This window comes from Sciurus carolinensis, chromosome X, assembly GCF_902686445.1.
Source record: "Sciurus carolinensis chromosome X, mSciCar1.2, whole genome shotgun sequence".
Lineage (NCBI taxonomy): Eukaryota > Metazoa > Chordata > Mammalia > Rodentia > Sciuridae > Sciurus > Sciurus carolinensis.
In genome coordinates, this window is record NC_062232.1 from 13,509,925 (window position 1) to 13,530,807 (window position 20,883).

At 38.9% G+C, this 20,883-nt stretch overlaps 1 non-coding gene across 1 annotated transcript; it reads left to right on the top strand.

Annotated features, from left to right (window-relative positions):
- The first annotated feature begins 360 nt into the window (after window positions 1-360).
- Window positions 361-438, top strand: Trnav-uac (transfer RNA valine (anticodon UAC)). The gene has a single exon. It is a non-coding gene; the product is annotated as a tRNA-Val (tRNA).
- The last annotated feature ends 20,445 nt before the right edge of the window (window positions 439-20,883 follow it).

Here is a 20,883-nt window from a genome sequence, read left to right on the forward strand (position 1 = left end):
AAAAAGGCTTAAAGTGTTAACTATGCTTGTCCGATTTCTTGGTTTTCATGCGTAATCTGAAAATAGCTATTTAAACTACGTAAATTAGGTTTGACACAAATGGGATAAACATTTCTAAATGTATTGGTTAGAGAAAACATGAGTCACTTTGAAATTAAAATACTAAAACACCAATTGCTAAATATAAATTCAAGTACTTTTGGCCTTTTAAATTCTGTGTGTGTGTGTGTGTGTGTGTGTGCGCGTGTGTGTTTACAAATTGTTGGTATATGGGAAAAAAAAGGAAAACAACACAGTGAATCCCACCATCATGTACATCCATAAGAATGGGATTTTAACTAGAATAAGATATATTCCAGGGCTGGGGAGATAGCTCAGTTGGTAAAGCGCTTGCCTTACAAGCACAAGGCCCTGGGTTCGATCCCCAGCACCGCAACAAAAAAAAAGATATATTCCATGTTTGTGTAATTATATCAAAATGGATTCTGCTATCATATACAACTAAAAAGAACCAATAATTTTTTTAAAAAAAGATTGCTTTTTTCTGGGCCTTCATTAAAAGCAAGGTTACTAAATTAAACTTCTAATTAGCAGATTATTTTTTCTGGTACTGAGAACTGAACTCAGAGGTGCTTTACCACAGAGCTACATCTCCAGATCTATTTGTTTCTTTATTTACCTGGTCTTGCTAAGTTGCTGAGGCTGGCATTGAACTTCAAATCCTCCTGCTTCAGTCTCCCAAATCACTGACATTATAGTGTGCATGACTACACCTGGCCAGGTATAATTTTATACACAAAAAATACAAAGAATTTAAGTTGTGTTTTGATTTTAAAATACTGTAAAAGGGAATGTATTTTTATCTAAATACGAAGAAGGAGTAATTTGTCTAAATTCAGAAATTTCATAATGTTTGTTTCAAATCATAAACAAAAGGAAGGAAAACAGTCAAAAGAAATCAGGAAGTAGCAGAAAGAGATATAAGGAAGTTACATATGTGAGGATTTATTTTAGTAAGGAAAGGTAAAAGGAACAAGGAATGCTTTTGGAGGAAAAAAGACTTCGTGTGGTAAAGTGATATTTTGGTCCTGAAATCCAAGGTGGAAAAAAGAGAACAAAACAAAGTATATAAACCAGTTCTAGAGTGCCGAAGTAAATTGGGTTGTGGAAGATAAATCTTAGAAAAATTGTATGTGTGACTAAGTTGCCTACACTCTAAAGGATATTTAACTAGTTTTTAATTTCAAAATTTAATGTACTGGTATGGAACCAGGACCTAATTCTCAATTTAAAACAACAAGGTGTTTTTAAAACATTAATCAACTCTAAAAACATTTACAAAGAACTAGTTTTAAAAAACAAAGATTTTGTGTTTTATCAAGATAACTACTTATGTATCCTACGTTTTCATTACTTTAAAAAATCTAAGTCTCTAAAGAATTAGACTTTGAGTACCTATTTTTTAATGTCTATTAAATGATCACTTTATAATACTAACTAAATGAACAACTCTTACTTTAGGCTACAATGATAGATTTGGCAGTCTACATGTCTGTGACTAGAGGTGTGCATACATCTGAGGGCTAAGGATGAGGTGTATGTGAGCTTTATCTAAGTGTTATACAAGAGCTTGTAAAGTTAAAGGTATCTCCAGAGGATTCATACATGCAAGGTAACTGGTAAGTGCTCTCCTTCTACAGCATAAAGGGTTTTGTTACTGTATTTATGAGATGCTCTTGTACAGCAGGTAAAATGTATACTGGGGAACAATAGCACTGTTTCCTAAACTAAGAAGAGGTCCAAAGCTGGTCTTTGATTTTGGTCAGTGATACTAACCTGTGCAAACCCGTTCCAGGCAGATCCACATGATTATACTTGTCCTATGGAGCCACATTAAACATGTTTATGTTCCCCAACCAAATGTATAAACCTTCCAAATGCAAATCTCAGGAAAGTCCTGTACCAGGCTGGTGTCCTCCCAGCTGAAATTGCTTATAGGGACAGCCTTTTCTAGGTACATGTTTGTGTGCTCCTAATTGTGTTAGGACAGCAAAGATGGTTCCATGTGTCCCGGTGCTTGGCATTCCAAACTGTGCCATTCTGGTCATTACAAATTGAATATATTTCTGCTCTTGTGAATTGCATTTTTTATTTTCCTTGTAAAACTGTAACTGTTGCCTGTTAGTGTTTTGCAGAAATCCAACTTCTAACGGAATAACCTGTGTTGATTTCAGATAATAAGTCATCAACTACAGGGTAGATAGGATTCCGAATACTAATACTGAGCCCAGTTAAATGGAAGGGGTAACTGTAAAATCACAAAAGTTAAAACCGAAACCCACTACTCCCATTTCGAGACTGGTGGAACTGACCTTCTGGATGTGCAGCAGTAGAGACTTGGAGAACAAAGCTGAGAAAAACAAAATGGCTAAGGAAAAACAGCCAGTATTTTGCTCTTGCCTTCCAAGGTTGACCAGGGAATGATGGGACCCCTCTAAGTGTCCTGAAACTCTGATGAGTCACCTGACCTCTCCATCAGGGGGATCGTGATGACCCTGGAGAACAGGAAGACAACCAGTGTACATTCTGCAAAGAGGAGCAGGCAATGTCCCCAATGCCTTTGAGGGAAGCTACATGTGGTCTGCAAGACCAAGAGGGCTTCTCACAAGTTCCAAAAATTAACTTCTCAGGAGTCTCAACTGACCTGGATACTAGAAAGAAAAAAGGTTAATTTTTGGTCAACATAGGGGTCAGGTCACCTACGTGATCTTAAACACCCAGCAGGAAGGTATGAACAGAGACAAAGGTACCAAGGTGAGGGTCAAAGAAAAGCCAAGGAACAGTCATGCATGGACATTTAAAAGGGAAAGACTATGTTCCTTTTGAATGTAACTTGAGATGCACACTCGTGTTAGCCCTATGAGAAGTAAAATAGGGCCGTATGCATAAGTGTGTGATAGTGACTATCAAAAGAGACTACCCAAGTCATAAGTTTGTCCTGAGCTAATTTGAGTTTTCAAGCAAACCTTTTTGAAACAGGCCATTGAATCATATCCATCAACCAAACAACCAGGCATCAGAATTTAGGGAGAATGTAGTCCATGGCTGGTTGTCTTAGAAAGAGGCTTGGTCATGGTTCTCCTGCCCTCTCCTCCTTATAGGATCATTAACCTCCATCCTACATCTGTTCATCCCACTCTGTTTGCTGAACCTCCTCAGTAAGTTTCTCTCTTCCCCCTACAGGCCACCAATATCCAGATATTCCTGGGGGTGTCCTGGGAGTGTTTCAACCTATTTTACCTGAGGCCCTGCTGCCATCATCATCTCTATTAGATCAAGTGGGACAAAGATTCCACAGTCCTCTGTGAGAAATAGGAATTTTGGTGTCCATTTTCAAAATATAGAATTTAGCCTTAATTGGGATATAAGATATAATCGTAGCCCTTTTGGGATCCAATCGCAGGCATTTTTAACTATAGCCCTTCCCTTTGCTCACTCCAATTTTAAAATTAGCCATTTGCATAGAATGTAACCCTGAGCTCCTCCTATCAGAGCTAGGGTCTGTACTGCATTAGGGACAAAAACAGGCAGTCTGCCTGCCCAAGTGCGCTTGCTTGCCAGATTTTCCTTGGCAGCATAACCTTCTGCAGAAGTAAAGTTCGCCTTGCTGAGCTACTTCCGAGCATTTGTTTGATTCCTTGTGGCACCCAGGTATTTCTAACAGTTCGCCTGCCATCAGAAACCTCCTCTTAGGCTAAAGGAAGGAACCCTGTAACTTCCTATTGCAATGCCTTAACGGTGCCTAACGACTTAGAATCTGAGAACTCATCACCCCATCCAGCAAAAGCAGTCAAAGACGTGATCAAATGCCCCAAATCTGAAGGGTTTCCGAGCCTTGAAGGGGGAATGTTAAAGTAGGTAGATAAAAGTGAGCATGGGGATGGGTCAGGGAGAAGAGGGCTCCCTCCATCTCGGTGACAAAAGACCACTCTGCCTTAGGTGACAGAACCTTATGTTTAAACCCCTCCCCCTTCCCCTTGGGTTTTGCTTAGGAATTGATGGGAAATTTCAACAAGGCAAAATTGGTACAGGCACACTAAATTTAGGAGGGAAACAGCTGTAGCAGTTCAAATAAATAATTCATCGAGTGGGAGGATCCTAAGCAGGCCATCAAAGTCCACAATGCAAAAGACAGGAGGCTGGTTCCTTTCTTGGAGGTGACCTGCTCCACCCACCTTGGAGCATTACTTCCATTTCACTAAATAATCCCCTTATGCATGTTTAACTGTGTCTCTGGACTTAAATCTTTCTTTTGGGAAGACAAGAACTGAGGAAACCTTTGCTTGGTATCAGAATTAAGGACAAGTTAGGGAAGGCCATTTCTTTCTTGCAGACCTCACAACCAGAAAGACAGTACCAAGACATCTGCACTGTGCTCAGCCACTTTGCCATAACCAACCAATAATTTCTAGATGAGTGTCTGTGCCAGAGTCTGCATTGGAAAGAAAGGAAGGAAGCGAGCAAGCAAGCATGGGGAGGAGGAAGGGAAGTAAATACAAAAGAGGGAAAGAAAAAAGAAAAGAAAGAAGGGGGTAGAAATCATCCTTGTTTTCTTCTTAAAAGGTAGCTAACTGCAAATGAGCCTGCATACGGGGATACCCAAATGAGGGAGGCAAACATGGAACCATGTCAGGAGCTTAGGCAAATGCTCTGGTGATCAGAAAAGCATCCAGGAAGCAGTAAGCTCCAAGATCAAAAGGATTCTCAAAAATTGACAGACTGGCCAGGTGCAATGGTGCATATTGTACTCTCAGCAACTCAGGAGGCTGAGAAAGGAGGATCCCAAGTTTGAGGCCAACCTCAGCAATTTAGTGAGACCTTGTCTCAAGATTAAAAAGAAAGGACTGGAGATGTAGCTCAGTGGTTAAGTGCCCCTGTACCCCAACCCCCAAATATGGAAGGACTGTTCAAATAGATTGTGGGTTCCTACCACCAGAGATTCTGAGTAAGCAGGTATAGGGCAGGGTCCAAGAATTTTCATTTCTAACCAGTTCCCAGGTGATCTGGAGGCCAGACCTTGAAAACTATACCTCTGAATAATTTTAGATATGTAGAAGGGAAGAGGCTATAAAAGGTTGAGATGAGGAAGATGTTAAGAGAAATAAGGCAGAAGAAAGAGGAAGACATGTTTCAGAGGATTCTGAAGTGAAGGGATTATATAATAGAAGAGTGAGAGATAAGAATGTAAAGAATTTGGATTTATCCTGTGGGCAAATGGGAGTCATTGATTGCATTTGAATGGTGACAGAGCATGATGGATACTTTATTTTAGGACTGTTTAATCTGCAGTAGTATGTTCCATAGTGTTGTACAGGAAAGAAAAAGAGAAGAATGCAGAAAGGGCATATAAGAGATTGTGAATTTAAGTTGTTTAAAAGTCAATTTTTATGTCATTCTTCCCAAACAGAGGTGAGGAAATAAGTGCTCTTAAAGGGTTATATTTTGGTGAGACACATGGGCCAGCATTCCTCTCAGGAAAGAAGACAGAGGCAAACAAACGGAGTCTGCACTTTGGACTGCCATTATTCAAGTTTTCCTAAAAAGTGACAGCATGGAAATCCTCAAGTCTGCTCAGAGTCTGTGCCAATTTGATGGGGGAGAATCTGCAGATTTTCAGGCAGTAAGTTGATCCATGATGGCCCAGGAGTGAGGAATTTTCTGTTTATAGTTTTGACTCAAAAAGGATCCAAATTTGCCCCACCCTGGAAGTACATCATTAAGGGGGAATTTTCAATGTTTAAAAATGGTTTATAATAAGATCTCATTGAATTTTCTTCTTTTTTCCCTCTGTGAAGATAAATGCGATCTGTATAACACTGATTCTACATCAGGCAAAACAGTCTGCTGTAAGTGTGGGAGCATGCGCACACACCCACACCACTGAGCTGAGGCCTAGGGCTCTCTGAGGAGACTACTTTTTGGGCATATTTCTGCATGAACCAAAATCAATGTGGATAAACCTGGAAACCATCAGCAGGAAACCTTTAGAAAACTAGAGGGAAAAGGAGATGAGAGACAAGGGTGACATCTTGAGACATGGTCCAAAGAAGTTCTTTTGATAACCCAAGTCATTATTTGACATTGATGTAACCATCTGTGAGACACCAAGGAAATCCCAGAAGCCCTGCCTGAAGGGGCCTAGAGCCAACCAGCAGGTAGGTCAGGTTGAAAATAAACCTCTGGCATGTCCAAATCTCCCTGGGCCTTTGTTCTCTTCAGTTCTGCCTCACTAGGCAACCCCTCTTTTCCTCTGTGGTTTTCCCATTTCCTGCTTTTCTCCTTCTCCTTTGGCTACCATTCAGCTCCCTATGGATTGAATAATAATTTAGTGCAAGTTCAACTTTTTTTCAAAATGTTTTGCAATAATGTCTTATTGCTTTTGTTCTCTGTGGCTACAGGGGTGGTGGTGTGGTATGACTGCCCCAATTTTAGAAGCAGGAAAAATAGTGATAATGGATCAAGTGAATTGCCCAAGATGAAAGGAATGAGATTAGCACTCATTACTTTTTACCCTGGCAACTGAAATAAATACAAGAGCTGGATTGTAGTAATTATTTGGGAAAGAATTGGAAAGCATCATTCTTTCTGATTCTCTTGTAATGAATGTGGTAACAGAGAAGATGGCTATTGCCAGTTTTTAATTCAATGGAGGTTTTGAACATATTTCTAATTCCTTTGCCACATCCACAGTTTTCTCATGCATAAAATGTAGCTAATATAATAATTAGTAACTACCTTGTAAGGTCGTTGTGAGGATTAAATGATTTAAGACATGTTGAGCACTTAGAACAGTATATGGCATCTAATAAGCACTCAATAAACTTATGATGATGATAATTATAGTAACAACAATTTGTCTTAAGTTTACAACCTCAGTATTCAAATATTCCAAAAATGTATACCCCACAATGCCTAGATTGAAAATAATTATACCAATTTGCCTGAAAACCTTATCAGAATGACAAAATAAGGGGTGTAGATTGAGTGAATGAGTTGTCCGCTGCTCTCCCAGAACACTTTGAGGTTATTTGTATTAAGGCTGGGTATACCTCTGAGGAAATGAAATCCAAATGTTGTAGATGTCATTCTTTCTACTACCTACCTGTACCCTATTGCAGCTGAAGTAATCTCTCAGCCACTAGGGAAGCCAAGAGTATACCCTGTAATCAGGCCCTGATGTGATATTCAAATTTGTCTGTGACTGCTATGGCAGTCAGTACTGCTTGTCACACCTGTGTCACCACCCAAATATAAACTCCTCATGTCATCTCTCCCCTTCTATACTCTCAGACAACAATTTTTGTTCTTTGCCTCTCTGGCTCTTCCTGTTGCTCCCAAAACCTTTTCACAGTGTTCCCTGAAACTCTTGTGTCCCCTACCATAGCAAGAAATTTTGTGTACTCCCACTTCCCCATCATGGAGTGTTCATTCACATCTGGATCTCCCATGGAGCTCTACTTTCTAAAGTTGTCTTGGACAGATAGTATGTATTCTACTGGGTTTCATAGAGATTGTCATCATCATCCACCTGTCCTTCCTCCAAACTTTAGTTCTTTCACATTTATATAGCCAGGTGTGGTGACTCATGCCTATAATCCCAGCAACTTGGGAGGCTGAGGCAGAAGGATTGCAAGTCCATCTTCAGCAACTTAGTGAGATCCTCAGTGACTTAGCAAGACCCTGTCTCACAATAAAACAATAAACAGAACTAGGGATATAGCTCAGTGGTAAAGAACTCCTGGGTTTAATCCCTAGCACATTAAAAAAAACCCTCCTGAACTTTAACTTTCAGGAAGATGGAGTAGTAGAGTAGACACATTTTTTTCCTATAACCCTGCTAAGTACAACTTAATGCCATAGATTGAAATATATACATATATATGTATATGTATATATATATATATGTGTGTGTGTGTGTGTGTGTGTGTGTGTGTGTGTATGTGCATATATATAACATAAGAATACTCTGAAAGGTAGAGAGAAGAAGACACCAGCTAGGAACCTCAGGACCTGAGTAAGAACATGGTGGTAAATTGGTGAATTCTTTGGGTTTTCTTTTTGTCTCATAAATCTCGACTTGGATCTGAAGAGATGCAATTTGGGAACACCAACAGGTGTAAACAAAACAAACAAATAAACAAACTAAAGCCTGCTTTCTCCAACCAAAGTACTAAGAAAGTTCCTAATAAGAATTATTAGAAATAACCATTCTAGGGAATACTGGGAAGTGATATTGACCAAATTATATTGTTATATTGTGTCCATGTGTGGATATGTAAAACTAAATCCCATCAACATGTACAACTATAAATGCACAAATAAAAAATGTGGGAGAAAAAGAAATGACCCCTCTACTCCAACCAAATATCACAGAAAGAACTGTGACTTCACACTCCCTTACCCAGGGAACACCAGAAAAAGTCAAACGAGGACTCTAGATTTCCACTAAGCAGAGCAGTAACAAGGCCCTCCTCTCACTGGTGTCAGAGGAGGCCTACTGGAGAGTCAGGAGATTTACCAGACCCAGTGGTAATGAAGCAACTCATCCAGGAGGCTGGAGACTACATGAGAAGTTGGAACTCCCTTCAGATGTCAACAGAGTCTTAATGGGGCTCCTGGACTTCTATGCTTACATGGAAGGGACAGGTGGCACTCCTATTTTACCTACCAGAGCAGAAACAGAGGAAGCCAGTTAAAGCAGGTTTAAATAAGATCCAGAGTATCATGGCATAAGTGTCCAGGTTTCAATTTTAAAATCAGGAAAATCTCAAATTGATTGAAAAATAAAATTAATAGATGCCAACACTGAGATGGTAGAGAAGGGATTATATGGCAAAGACTTAAAAACAGCTATGATAAAAATGCCTCAGTGAGCAATTACAAATATATTTGAAACAAATGAAAAAGTAGAACATCTCAGCAAAGAAAGAAAAGATGTAAAGAAGAAACAAATGGAAATTATAGAGCTGAAAATATAATAACCAAAGTAATAAACTCAATAGATAGACTTAATAACAGAATTGAAAGGACAGAAGACATAACTAGTGGACCTAAAGAAAGAACAAAAAATTTATGGAATCTCTACATTAACATATTTTACCATATTTGGAAAGTTTTCATCCATTACTTCTTTGAGCACTTTACCAGTCCCATTCTCTCTCTCTTATCATTCTAAAATTTTTATGACCCAAATGTTAGGATTTTTGCTATTTTTTGATCATTTTTCCCATCTACTCTCTTAAATTGATCAAACCTTAAACACAAAAAACCCAATGCAATACACAACAAATCACATAATACTCAAACTTTTGAAAACTAAAGCCAAAGATAAATCTTGAAGGTAGAGAGAGTAAAATAACATATTAGCTATAGAATAAAAACAATTCAAAATGACATTGAATTTCCCATCAGACCATAGGTCAGAAGGAAACAGCACAATTTTCAAGTGCTGAAGAAAAAGAACAGTCAACCCAGAATTCTACATCTAGCGAACATATCCACGAACAATGAAGAAGAAATCCAAACAATCTCTGATGAAGAAAAGTAAGAGAATCTGTCACCAGCAGACTTATCCTAAAAGAATGGATAAAGGAAGTTCTTTAAACAGAAAGGAAATGATGAAAGAAGGAATCTTAAAACAAGAAGGAAGACGAACAAAAAGAGTAAAAAACAGATACAGGTATTTCTAGTCTTCTAAATTGTTTAAAATTTGAAGTAAAAATTATAGCAATGTCTGATGTGTTTCTAAATGTATACATAGAAAATATATAAGACAATTATAAACTGAGGAAGGTAAGGAGACAGGGAGGTAAAATTTCTATATTAACTTGAACTGGTAAAATGTCTAGTGAACTATAATAAATATATACATACATGTATTATGTATGTATATATGTGTGTGTGTGTGTGTGTGTGTGTGTGTGTGTAACACTGAGAATAATCACTGGAAAAAAAACTATACAAGGAGAGACCCTCAGAAATACTGTAAATAAACCAAAACTGAATCCTAAAAAAATGTTCAAGTAACAGGAAGGCAGAAAAAATAGAAATGATAGAGGACAAATAGAAAACAAAATTATAAAATGGCAGACTTAATCCCTAGTGTATCAATCACTACATAAAATAAAACTAGTCTAAAAGCATTACATAAAATAAAACTAGTCTAAAAGCACTAATCAAAGGCAGAAGTTGGCTTAGTGTATTAAAACATGAAACATATAATGTTCATAAGAAACTACCTTCAAATATAATGATATATGTAGGTTGAAAGTAAAAAGATAGAAAAAATATATCAGGCAACCATCAGTTAAAAGGAAGCAGAAATAACTTTCTTAATATTAAAAAGTAAACTTCAGTGTGAAGAAAATCACCAGAGACATAATTTTCCATAATGATAAAAGGGTCAACCCACCAAATAGACTTAGCAATCTTAAATGTGTATGCATCACATGACTGAGCCACAAAATATGTGAAGCAAAAGAGCCATACACACACACACACACACACACACACACACACAAACACAACTAAAAGGAGAAATAGACAAATCTACAATCACATTTAGAAACTACAATATCCCTCTCTTAACGATTGATAGATCATCTACTCAAAAAATGAGCAAGAATATAAAAGAGTCAAAACCCACCAATTGACAGGACCTAATAAACATTTATGCAACACTCCCCCACCCAACAAAAGAATACATATAGTCCACACAGATCATATACCAAGATACACCATATTATGGCCATAAAACAAACCTCAACTAATTTAAAGTAATTGAAATAATACATGACATGTTCTCTAAACCCAATGATTTCAAACTAGAAATCAATAACTATAAGATAACAGAAAAATTGGAAGTTTGACAACACACTTTTTAACAAAATGTGTCAAAGAGGAAGTTTTAAGGAAAATAAAAACAAAACACTGAATAGAATAAAAATGAAAAAATACTTATCAAAATACATGAGCCCCAACTAAAGCTGAAAGTGAAATTTATAACACAAAATGTTTACATTAGAAAAGAAGAAGAGTCTCAAATGAATAAGTCCCCACTTCAAGAACTTAGAAAAAGAAGAGAAAATACACTCAAAGCAAGCAAAAAGTAGCAAATAAGAACAAAAATCAAGAAAATTGACAATAGAAAAACAATAGAGAAAATCAATGAACCAAAAGCTGGCATTTTGAAAAAAGAAATCAATAAAATTGACAAACCTCAAGACTGATATATAAAAAAGAATGAAGACATGAATTGCCAATATCAGGAGTTAAACAGGGGTTATCACAACAGACCCTCAGGTATCAAAAGGATAATAAGGAAAGACTATGAAAAGGCTACACATGTAAATGTGATTACTTAGATGAAATGGAACAAGTCTTCAAAAACTGCAAACTACCATGAGTATCCCAATAAGAAATAGATAATTTGAATAGCCCTATAACTACTGAAGAAATTGAATTTGTAATTTTGAAACTCCTCCAAAAGAAATCTTTGAGCCTAGATGGTTTCCATTGAGAGTTCTACCAAATATTTCAAGAATCAACACTAATTCCACACAATCTCTAAGAGAAAGAAATACTTCTCAAATAATTTTATTAAGCTAGTATTATCCTGAGAGCAAACCAGGTGAAGAAAGCACCAAAAGAAAATTCTTTCTTAGAAATAAAGATTTTTAAATCCTTAACACTATTTGAGCATAGAACTCAACCACTATATAAAAAGAATTATATACATTGACCAGGCAGGGCTCATTCCACAGATGCAAGGCTGGTTCAAATTCAAAATCAAACAATGTAATCCAACATATAAAAGGCTAAAGAAGAAAAATCATGGGTCATAGTCTTTGATATAGAAAAAATATCTGACAGTTCGCCTATTCATGATAAAAAGAAAAGTCTCAAAGCTAGTAATATAGGAGAAATTTCTTCAACCTGATAAAGAACATCTAACAAAACTACAGGTAACATAGTCAGTGATGAAAGATTGGCTGCTTTCCCCCTAAAATTTAGAAGAAGGCGAATATGTTTGTTCTCACCATTTTTAGTCAAAATAGTACCAGATGTTCTAGCTAGTGTAACAAGAAAAGAAAAAGAAAGAAAAGGCATAAGGGCTGAAGGTGTAGCTCAGTAGAAAAGTACTTGCCTGGCATGTGTGAAGCCCCAGGTTCCATCCCCTGTTCTGCAAAAATAAATAAACAGCATAGACTCTGGAAAGGAAGAAGTGAATATCCTACCACCTTGCTGAACTCACTTATTCATTCTAAGAGTATTTTTGAGATTTCAGCAAGGTGACAGGATACGAGGCAAAACAAAAATAAGTCAACCTCATTTCTCCATGATAGCAATGAACTTCAAAATTAAAAATATAATACCATTTATGATCACTAGAAAACTTAAGTGCTCATGTGTAAATCTAATGAAACATGTATTTTACTTGTATCCTCAAAAATACAAAACACTGATAAAATAAGAAACGAGATAGGCCTAAATGGAGAGCCATACCATGCCTATGGATTGAAAGAGTTGATATAGAAAACATGTCCACTCTCAGCAAATCAATTCGCAGGTTTAATGCAATTCCTATCAAAATCCCAGCAGGATATTTTTTGCAGCTGTAGACAAGATTATTCTACAACCTATAGGGGGAGAAAAAAGAAGCAGACTCACTAAAACATTTGGGAAAAGAAGATTAAAGTGGGAAGATTAACTTTGCCTGATACTGATGCTTGCTAAGTAGCTACTGTAGTCAGAATGGTATGGTTTGTTGGAGAGATAGATACATAGACCTAGGGAACAGAATATAGAATCTATATGAGACCCACACATAAATATACCCAACTGATTTTCAATAGGCAAAAAAAAAACAATCAAAAGAAAAAGGATATCCATTTCAACAAATGGTGCTAGAGCAACTAGACATTCATGATAAAGAAAGAGTAAGAAAAGAAAAGAGAAGAAAAAAGAAGAAAGAGAGAGAGAGAGAGAGAGAGAGAGAGAGAGAGAGAGAGAACCTCAGCTCATACCTCACACCTTATACAAAAATCAACTCAAAATGGATAAAAACTTACATTCAAAACATAAAACTATAACAAGCTTTAGGAAAAAACATGACAGAAGGTCTTTGATTCTAGAGCTAGGCAAGAATTTCTTAAACTTGACACCAAAAGCATGATATTATCCTTAAAAACAAAACTGATAAATTGGACATTATTTAAACTAAAAGCTTTTGTTCTGTGAAAACTCTGTAAGAGGAGGCTAAGGCAAGTTACAGACTGGGAGAAAATACTTGGAAAACATATATGCAACAATGGGTTAGTACTCAGAATATAGAAAGATTTTTTCAAACTCAACGTTAAAAAAAAACCCAATTATAAAATGGACAAAAGACATGAACAGACATTTTACCAAAAAGGATATACAGATGGCAAATAAGCACATAAAAAGATGTTCAACAGCATGAACCATTAGGAAAATGCAAATTAAAACACAATGAGATATCACAATACCTATCAGAATAGTTAAAATAAAAAATAGTGACATCACCAAATGCTGGAAAATACTGGGAAGGATGCAGATAAACTGGATCATTCATATACTACTGATGGAAATGTAAATGGCACAGCTACTCTGGAAAATAGTTTGGCAATTATTTTTTAAAACAAAGCATGCAACTATCATACGATTTAGCAATTGTACCCTGGGCACTCATCCCAGAAAAATGAAAACTTATGTTCCCACAAAAACCTGTACATGAATGTCCATAGTTGCTTTATTCATAATAACCCCAAACTAAAAACAACCCAGATGTGCTACCCCAGGGGAATGTCTCTACAAGCTATGGTGCTACTCAGCAATGAATAGGAATGAAATATTGAGACATGAAAATACTTGGTGAATCTCCAGGGAATTAATGCTGAGTGCAAAGAAAGCCAGTCCCAATAGATTAAAACTGCATGATACCATTTACATAACATTTTTGAAATGACAACAATGTTAGAACTTAAGAGAGTAGTGATGCCAATGGTTATGGATCAGGTGGAGGGGTGGAAGAGAGGTGGTTATGCTTATAGAAGGGCAATAGGAAGAATCCTTGTGACATGGTGATGGGAATGTTTGTATCATGACTGTATCCCTGTCAATATCTTTGTTGTGATATTGTACTATGGTTTTGCATGATATTACTATTGGGAGACACTGAGTACAAGGTACATGGGACTTCTGTTATTTCTTTTTTTAATGCATTTTTAGTTTTTGAAGGACCTTTATTTTATATACTTATATGTGGAGCTGAGGACTGAACCCAGTGCCTCACACATGCTAGGCAAGCGTTCTACCACTGAGCCACAACCCCAGCCCCTGTTATTGTTTCTTAACTGCATGTAAATCTACAATAATCTTATATAAAAAGATTTAATTTAATAAAAAAGCAACAACAAAAAAAACCCTTCTGCTTTGAGAATTGCTATCTTCTGGCTGTACCACTCACGATCTCTTGCCATCACTGTAATCTACCAGATGGGAAGCAATGGTGTTTTGGACTAGGGAGGAAGCAGTGGACATGGTGAGGAGTGGGTGGTTTCTGAGTGTGTTTTGAAGGTTGAATCAAAAGAGTTTTCTGATGGATCAAACATGTGAAATAAAAAGAAGGATCAAACATGACTCCAAAGCTTTTCCTGAGACATCTGGATGATGCATTTATTATTTCCTGAGATAAGAAAGACAAAGGAGAAGCATGTTTCAGAAGGAAGTTGGGAGTTTGGTTTTGGACATGTTGAGCTTGAGATTCCTATTAGACCTCCAAGTGGAGATGGACAGCAGAGAGTTGGATACGTAAGTCTAGAGAGAAAAAGTGAGGTTAGATGTGATGAAGCAAAGTCATCAGTACATGTGGCACATGGAGAGTATTTGGTATTGAGTATAGGTAACATTGAGGACATAATAGGTATAGGAGAGAAGTAACCAATGTCTGAGCACTGAGACTTCAAAGTTTAGATGCCTGAGAAATGATGAGAAAGCAGGAAAAACACTGAAGTAATGGCCCATGAGATAAAGGAGAGCCATAAGAAAGTGGAACATTGGAAACTAAGACCTAACTCTCTGACCATCCTTCCTTGACCTTTTCAATGGATGCACTACCATCTGGTTTCAATTTCAAACCTTTTAACCATCCTTTAGATGCAGATTCTCTCCCAAATTATTGTCTTCAGTATTGATCTCTCACTTAAAGTTTCAACTGGTAAAATTTATTGATTTTTGAACACTGCTTACTGGGTTGGGCAGATTTTGACCTGGGATCTCTCAGATAGCTGTAACTGAAGAAGAAATTATGCAAGAGCTCACCACCCACATAATCTAGCACCTGGACTGAGAAGGCTCAAATGACTGGTTCAGGTACAGCTCATCAATCTTGAATTTATACAATGCACAATGCAATTTCAGGGTATGGCATTTTCAAGTATAAACAGACTGGTATCCATCACCCTCCAACTTTCTGGGCTGGCACAGGCTAAGAAAATACCAGACTTGGTGGTTTGGAACCAGAACCAGATGTTGGTTTTACAAAATGGGACAGAATCTTACCAGATAAGACTGTATTATCCTTGTCTATCTATTCCAGACAGGCTGCCCTTCTGGAAAGCTATTGTACCACAACCAAAATTGTTTTCCTCAATCTTAAAGTCTTTGCATTCCTCCATGAGACATATAATAAGCAAATTTTACCATGTTGACAATTCCTACATGCCTCTCTGTGAGCTTTGGAGTAACTTGCCATTGCATGAGCATTCTTTGTATCAGGGTTACTGGATATCCCAATTTGCCAATACAAATGTCTGAAGTTTTATACTTGTTGTCCCATCCTAATTTTTAAGAGTGCTCCCTTTGCCCTCAAAAGTGTCCTGGTTAAATGAAAACTTTTGTATTTCTATATAATTCCTCCACTTCAAATGTGATTCCTGCTCGCAGTTAGACTGTTGTAGAATTGGGCTACAAGTGCAAATTTTTTCCTCCAGGAGGCGATAGGTAGATGTGTCAAGCAAAGGATTCTGAAAGAGAAAAGAACCAGTTTTTCCCCAATTGTGGGGGTAAGGAGTACATAGGAGCCCACTGTGTCCAATGTCAAAGGGAATCCAGATAGATACTAAGTGCAAAACCACTACCTTAATAATAGTGATGAGTAAATCATGAATCATGCAGAGGCTTTCTTAATCTAATCTCCACTTACTTGATTCACTTGATTAATCAATGTTCTCCAGTGGACACAATACTGATGTCCAGGGCCCATAAACTGCCAGAGTTAGAGGACTATTCTCTAAGATGCCAGAATACTTCTGTTCCCACTGGATGAGTTATATAAAGAGCTGAGTTTGTTTCTAAACCTGTTTATGCCTATAGTTGGCATGAGAATTCTGTAATCTCATTTAGATGTGACCTGAATTGATGAAAAAGAAAAGCCTGAGTCATTGATAGACTTCATTAAGGCAAGTTTCTGGGGGTAAGAAAATAAAGTCCATTATCTTGGATGTAGTAGATTTAGCTATAAAAGGCAGACTCTATAAAACAGACTCCATACTCAGATTTCCTCACAGATATGAAGAAAGTTGCAGCTATTCAGTCATTTTTGAAAATCCTTCATAGGTTGGAAGAATTTCCCTCCTTAAAGTAAAAGCCAGAAGGTATTCTCCTAGCATTCCTTGTAGCTGGAGAGCAGGCACGTGACCTGGGTTCTGCTAATCAATATTTAAGTTGTAAGTAGACATTTATGGAACACTTAGTTGGTGCCAAGCATTGGTCTAGACACTATGAAAATAAAGAAACATTCAAGTAGGGGTAGACAAACAATAAAAAAATGAAAATTGTTATATATTAGGTGGTGATAGGAACTATCAGGAGAGACCATGTACATTAAAGGAGAGAAAATGATGAAGGATGGTCAGTAAAAGACTCTCCCCTAGAGTCCCTTGAGGAGAGACCTGAACTGAGGTCATGGAGTAAGTCATATTGGTTATCTGGGCAAGCATGTTCTCAGCAAAGGCCATGAGGCAGGAGCAACACCTTGGGTGTTCAAAGAATAGCAGGAAGAATTGTTAGGTCAAAGGGAGTAAACAAAGAGAACAATGGCAGAAGACAGGGAAATGAGGGAGGGGATGGATACATTGTTCATTCACTAGGGCCTAGTAGGAGAGTAGTAAGGACTTTAAAATATTATAGGAGAGATCTGGGAAGCCACTGCAGAGCCTTTATGACCTGTTCTCCCTTACACGTCGTATGAAGGCCACCCTGGATGTTGTGTGAGGAATAAGCTATAGGGAGACAAGAATAGAAAAGTTGGGGCCCATTTAAGGAGGCAAAGATAATAATCCCAGATAGAGATTTTTGAGGAAGCAATAGATATGACAGAGACTGGGCTTAGGATATATTTTGAAAGTAGAGCCAGTGAGGTCTGTTGATAGATATGATGTGAAGTGTGAAAGAAAGAAGCATCAAAAATGCCTCAAAGGATTTTTGCACTTGGAAGAATGCAGTTGCCTGTTAATGGAGGGGGAGACATCTGCAGGGTAGAAGGTTTGTGGAAGATATCAGTAGCTGTTCTAAACCTGTGAATGTTGAGATAGGTATCAGACCTCCAAGTGAAGATGTCCAGAGGGATATGCAAGTATGTAGCAGAAGAGAGGTCTGAACTAGAATACTCATTTGGGAAGTGTCAGTTTCCAGGTACCATTTTCAGCCATGGACCTAAAATCACCTTGGCAGTGAGAGGAATGAGGGACATGAAGACTAAGTGTGGAGGCACTCCAGAGCTTAGAGGTTGGGAATATAGGGGAGTGCAGTCAAGGACAGTAAGAAGAAGTCAGTAAAGAAAAAGGTAAGCTACCAAGTGTGGTGGTGCATGCCTGTAATCCCAGTGACTTGGGAGGCGGAGGCAGAAGGATTGTGAGTTCAAGGCCAACCTCAACAACCTAGTGAAACCCTTAGCAACTCAGTGAGACCCTGTCTCTAAAGAAAATACAAAATAGAGCTGGGGATGTGGCTAAGTGGTGAAGTACCCCTGAGTTCAATCCCTGGTACTGAGAGAGAGAGAGAGAGAGAGAGAGAGAGAGAGAGAGAGAGAGAGAGAGAAAGGAAGGAAGGAAGGAAGGAAGGAAGGAAGGAAGGAAGGAAGGAAGGAAGGAAGGAAGGAAGGAAGGAAGGAAACAAAGAAAAAGATAAGCCAAGACAGAATGGAGTTTCAGAGACCAAATAGAGCTTTATGGAAAAGACACTTCATCAACTGTGTCACTATTGCAATGGGTCCAGTAGGATGAGGACTAAAAATTAACCAGAGGATTTGGCAACATGGAGGCTATTAACATCCTTGATGTGAGCAGTTTCAGTGGTTTTTCTTTGGTCATAGTGTTATTCCCACTGGGGACTGTTAGGACAGTTTAATTAACTTCCACACAATTTAGGTGGTTCTGTTCATTACAGCTCTTACCCCAGGCTAGATAATTATTGTCAAGGTTGGCTTTAGTAGCCTGGGTTTTGAGTGAACCAGAAGTCCTCCCTGACCAGGTGACCCTCTGAAGTAACAGGTAAACATCCAGGTAAACAGAGTGCCCAAATCTGGGGAAACGCCCTGTCAGGTTACCCACACTCATAGACTAGTGATTTCACACTTCGCTGTTTTATCAAACTGCAAACACTTCCTCCGCCATCACTCTCACCCAATGACACTTTCTCTCTCTTTTTTTCACTGGAGATTAAACCCAGGAGTGCTTAACCACTAAGCCATATCCCCAGTCCTATTTTGTATTTTATTTAGAGATAGGGTCTCACTAAGTTGCTTAGAGCCTCACTAAGTTGCTGAGCCTGCCCTGGAACTTGCAATCCTCCTGCCTCAGCCTCCTGAGCTGCTGGATTACAGGCGTGTGCCACCACACCCAGCTAATGACTTATTTTATTCCACTGCAAAGGTAGAAGCAGTCAGAGAGAACTCCTTCAGGTTCCCACTACTGCATCCACCCTCCTGCCTGCAACTCTGCCCTATGCTCCTGTGCTGAAGATGAAGCATCTGTTGTTAGCTAAGGCTGACCCCTTGCTTGGGCCCCATTCTCACTTGTTGGCCTGGTTATATAATTTATGGGACCCAGAGCAGAATGAAAATGCAACCCCTTACTTAAAAATTATGAGGAATTTAAAGATACCAACAGCAGAGCACTAAACCAAGCATGGGGTCCTTCTGAACTCAGGTAACACAGCCATGAAACTGGTCCTGTCTGGAGTTGGGTTGGGAGACAGGTCCTCAGAGAGAATCTTGAGAATCCTGGCCTTACCTAGGCCTCCAGGGCTACAGACAGGGTGGGTGTGTCTGTCCCAGAAGTAATTGAGGAGGTTCTTTGAAGAAAAGGCAGTCTTCTAAAGAAGCAAGGACCCCAGGAAGCCAAAGCAGGACTCTGGGTCATAACCATGATGCCACAGATGGCACATAGGTAGGGCCTCTTGCCTATGTGAGGTTAGACATGATTCTTCAAAATGCTGAATCTCAGGGAGTGCTGGCTACAGTGTGTTGATATTCCTCATCTTCTCAGCATTTCCCAGGTTCAGCTTTGGGACAAGCAGAGTACCCATGATGTTCATGCTTAGTGCTAGGGTAGTGGTTTCCCCAGTTAGACAGGAACAGGCCCCTAGGACTGCAGCAGGGGAATTAAGGATAAAATCCATGCTGCCTTCATCCAGGCTGCCTGTCATTAAGAGAGTTTGTGGCTGGAAGGCCCAGGAGTCACTGGGCAGTAGATTAGGATGGGTACGGCCTATAGGCACATGGCAGGTAGCAGGCAAGATGATGGAGCTCAGGGTGAGGCAGAAGGAGGTTTGCCCACATGGAGCCCCACGGGGTGCCAGGAGCAGGAGCTGCCTGCTGCCTGGAAGACAGAGTGGGACAAGGGGGTTTGAGAGCCTCCACCCCACATCACTCAGAGTGACCTAGGATACCAGGCAAACTGCTGCAATGACCAGATGTTCCCATGGATACCTCTCTTCTCTCATCATTCAGTCAACTCTTATGTACCATGGGCCAGGAATGAACATCACTCCATTAAAGGCTAACAACAATGCCCCAAGGAAAGCACTATCTCCACAGAACAAAAGAAGAAACTGAGGCTCAGAGAGTTGAAGCAAACTGCAACTGCTGAATAGCAGAACCAAGATTCAGACTTAGATCTTCTTGAATCCAACCTCTGATTTAACATGTCCAAAAGTGAACTCTTGATTCTTGCCCTCTTCACAGGCCCCACAGCAGGCTCATAAACTGGCAAGTCTCAGGCACCTGGCACAGTGCCTGGCATGGAACAGATGTGCAAAAACTGTATTGACTGTGTGAAGAAAAGTTGTGAAGCTTGTTTCATAAGATTCACAGGGGCCCTGTGCACTGGGTGAAATCCCCTGATACTCTCTGGGAGTCCATTTCCAGATCAGTAAAATGAGCAGGAAACCAGAACCTTCCTATGGTTCTTTTCACTCTGGGGTAGTCTTTGCTCTTGGATGTGGATTACAAGAAAGAAAACTGACCCAAAAGAAAGGAAGCCTACCTTAGATTTGGGATCAGGCTCCAGTGGCTACATGAAGGTGGGGCTTCCAAATATCCTTGAGGTATGGGCAGAGCAGAATGGCTTTCCTCTGGACCAGGGACAGCTGAGCAAAAGGTGAAGAAAGTAGCAAGAAAGATCTAGAAAGTTTCTCCAGACCAACTGGAAAGGAAAGTGAATGCAACAGGAACAAGTGGGTCAGACTCTGGCTAAAGCTGTGATTCCAGGGTTCCCACATCTTGCCTCCCCAGGCAGCCAC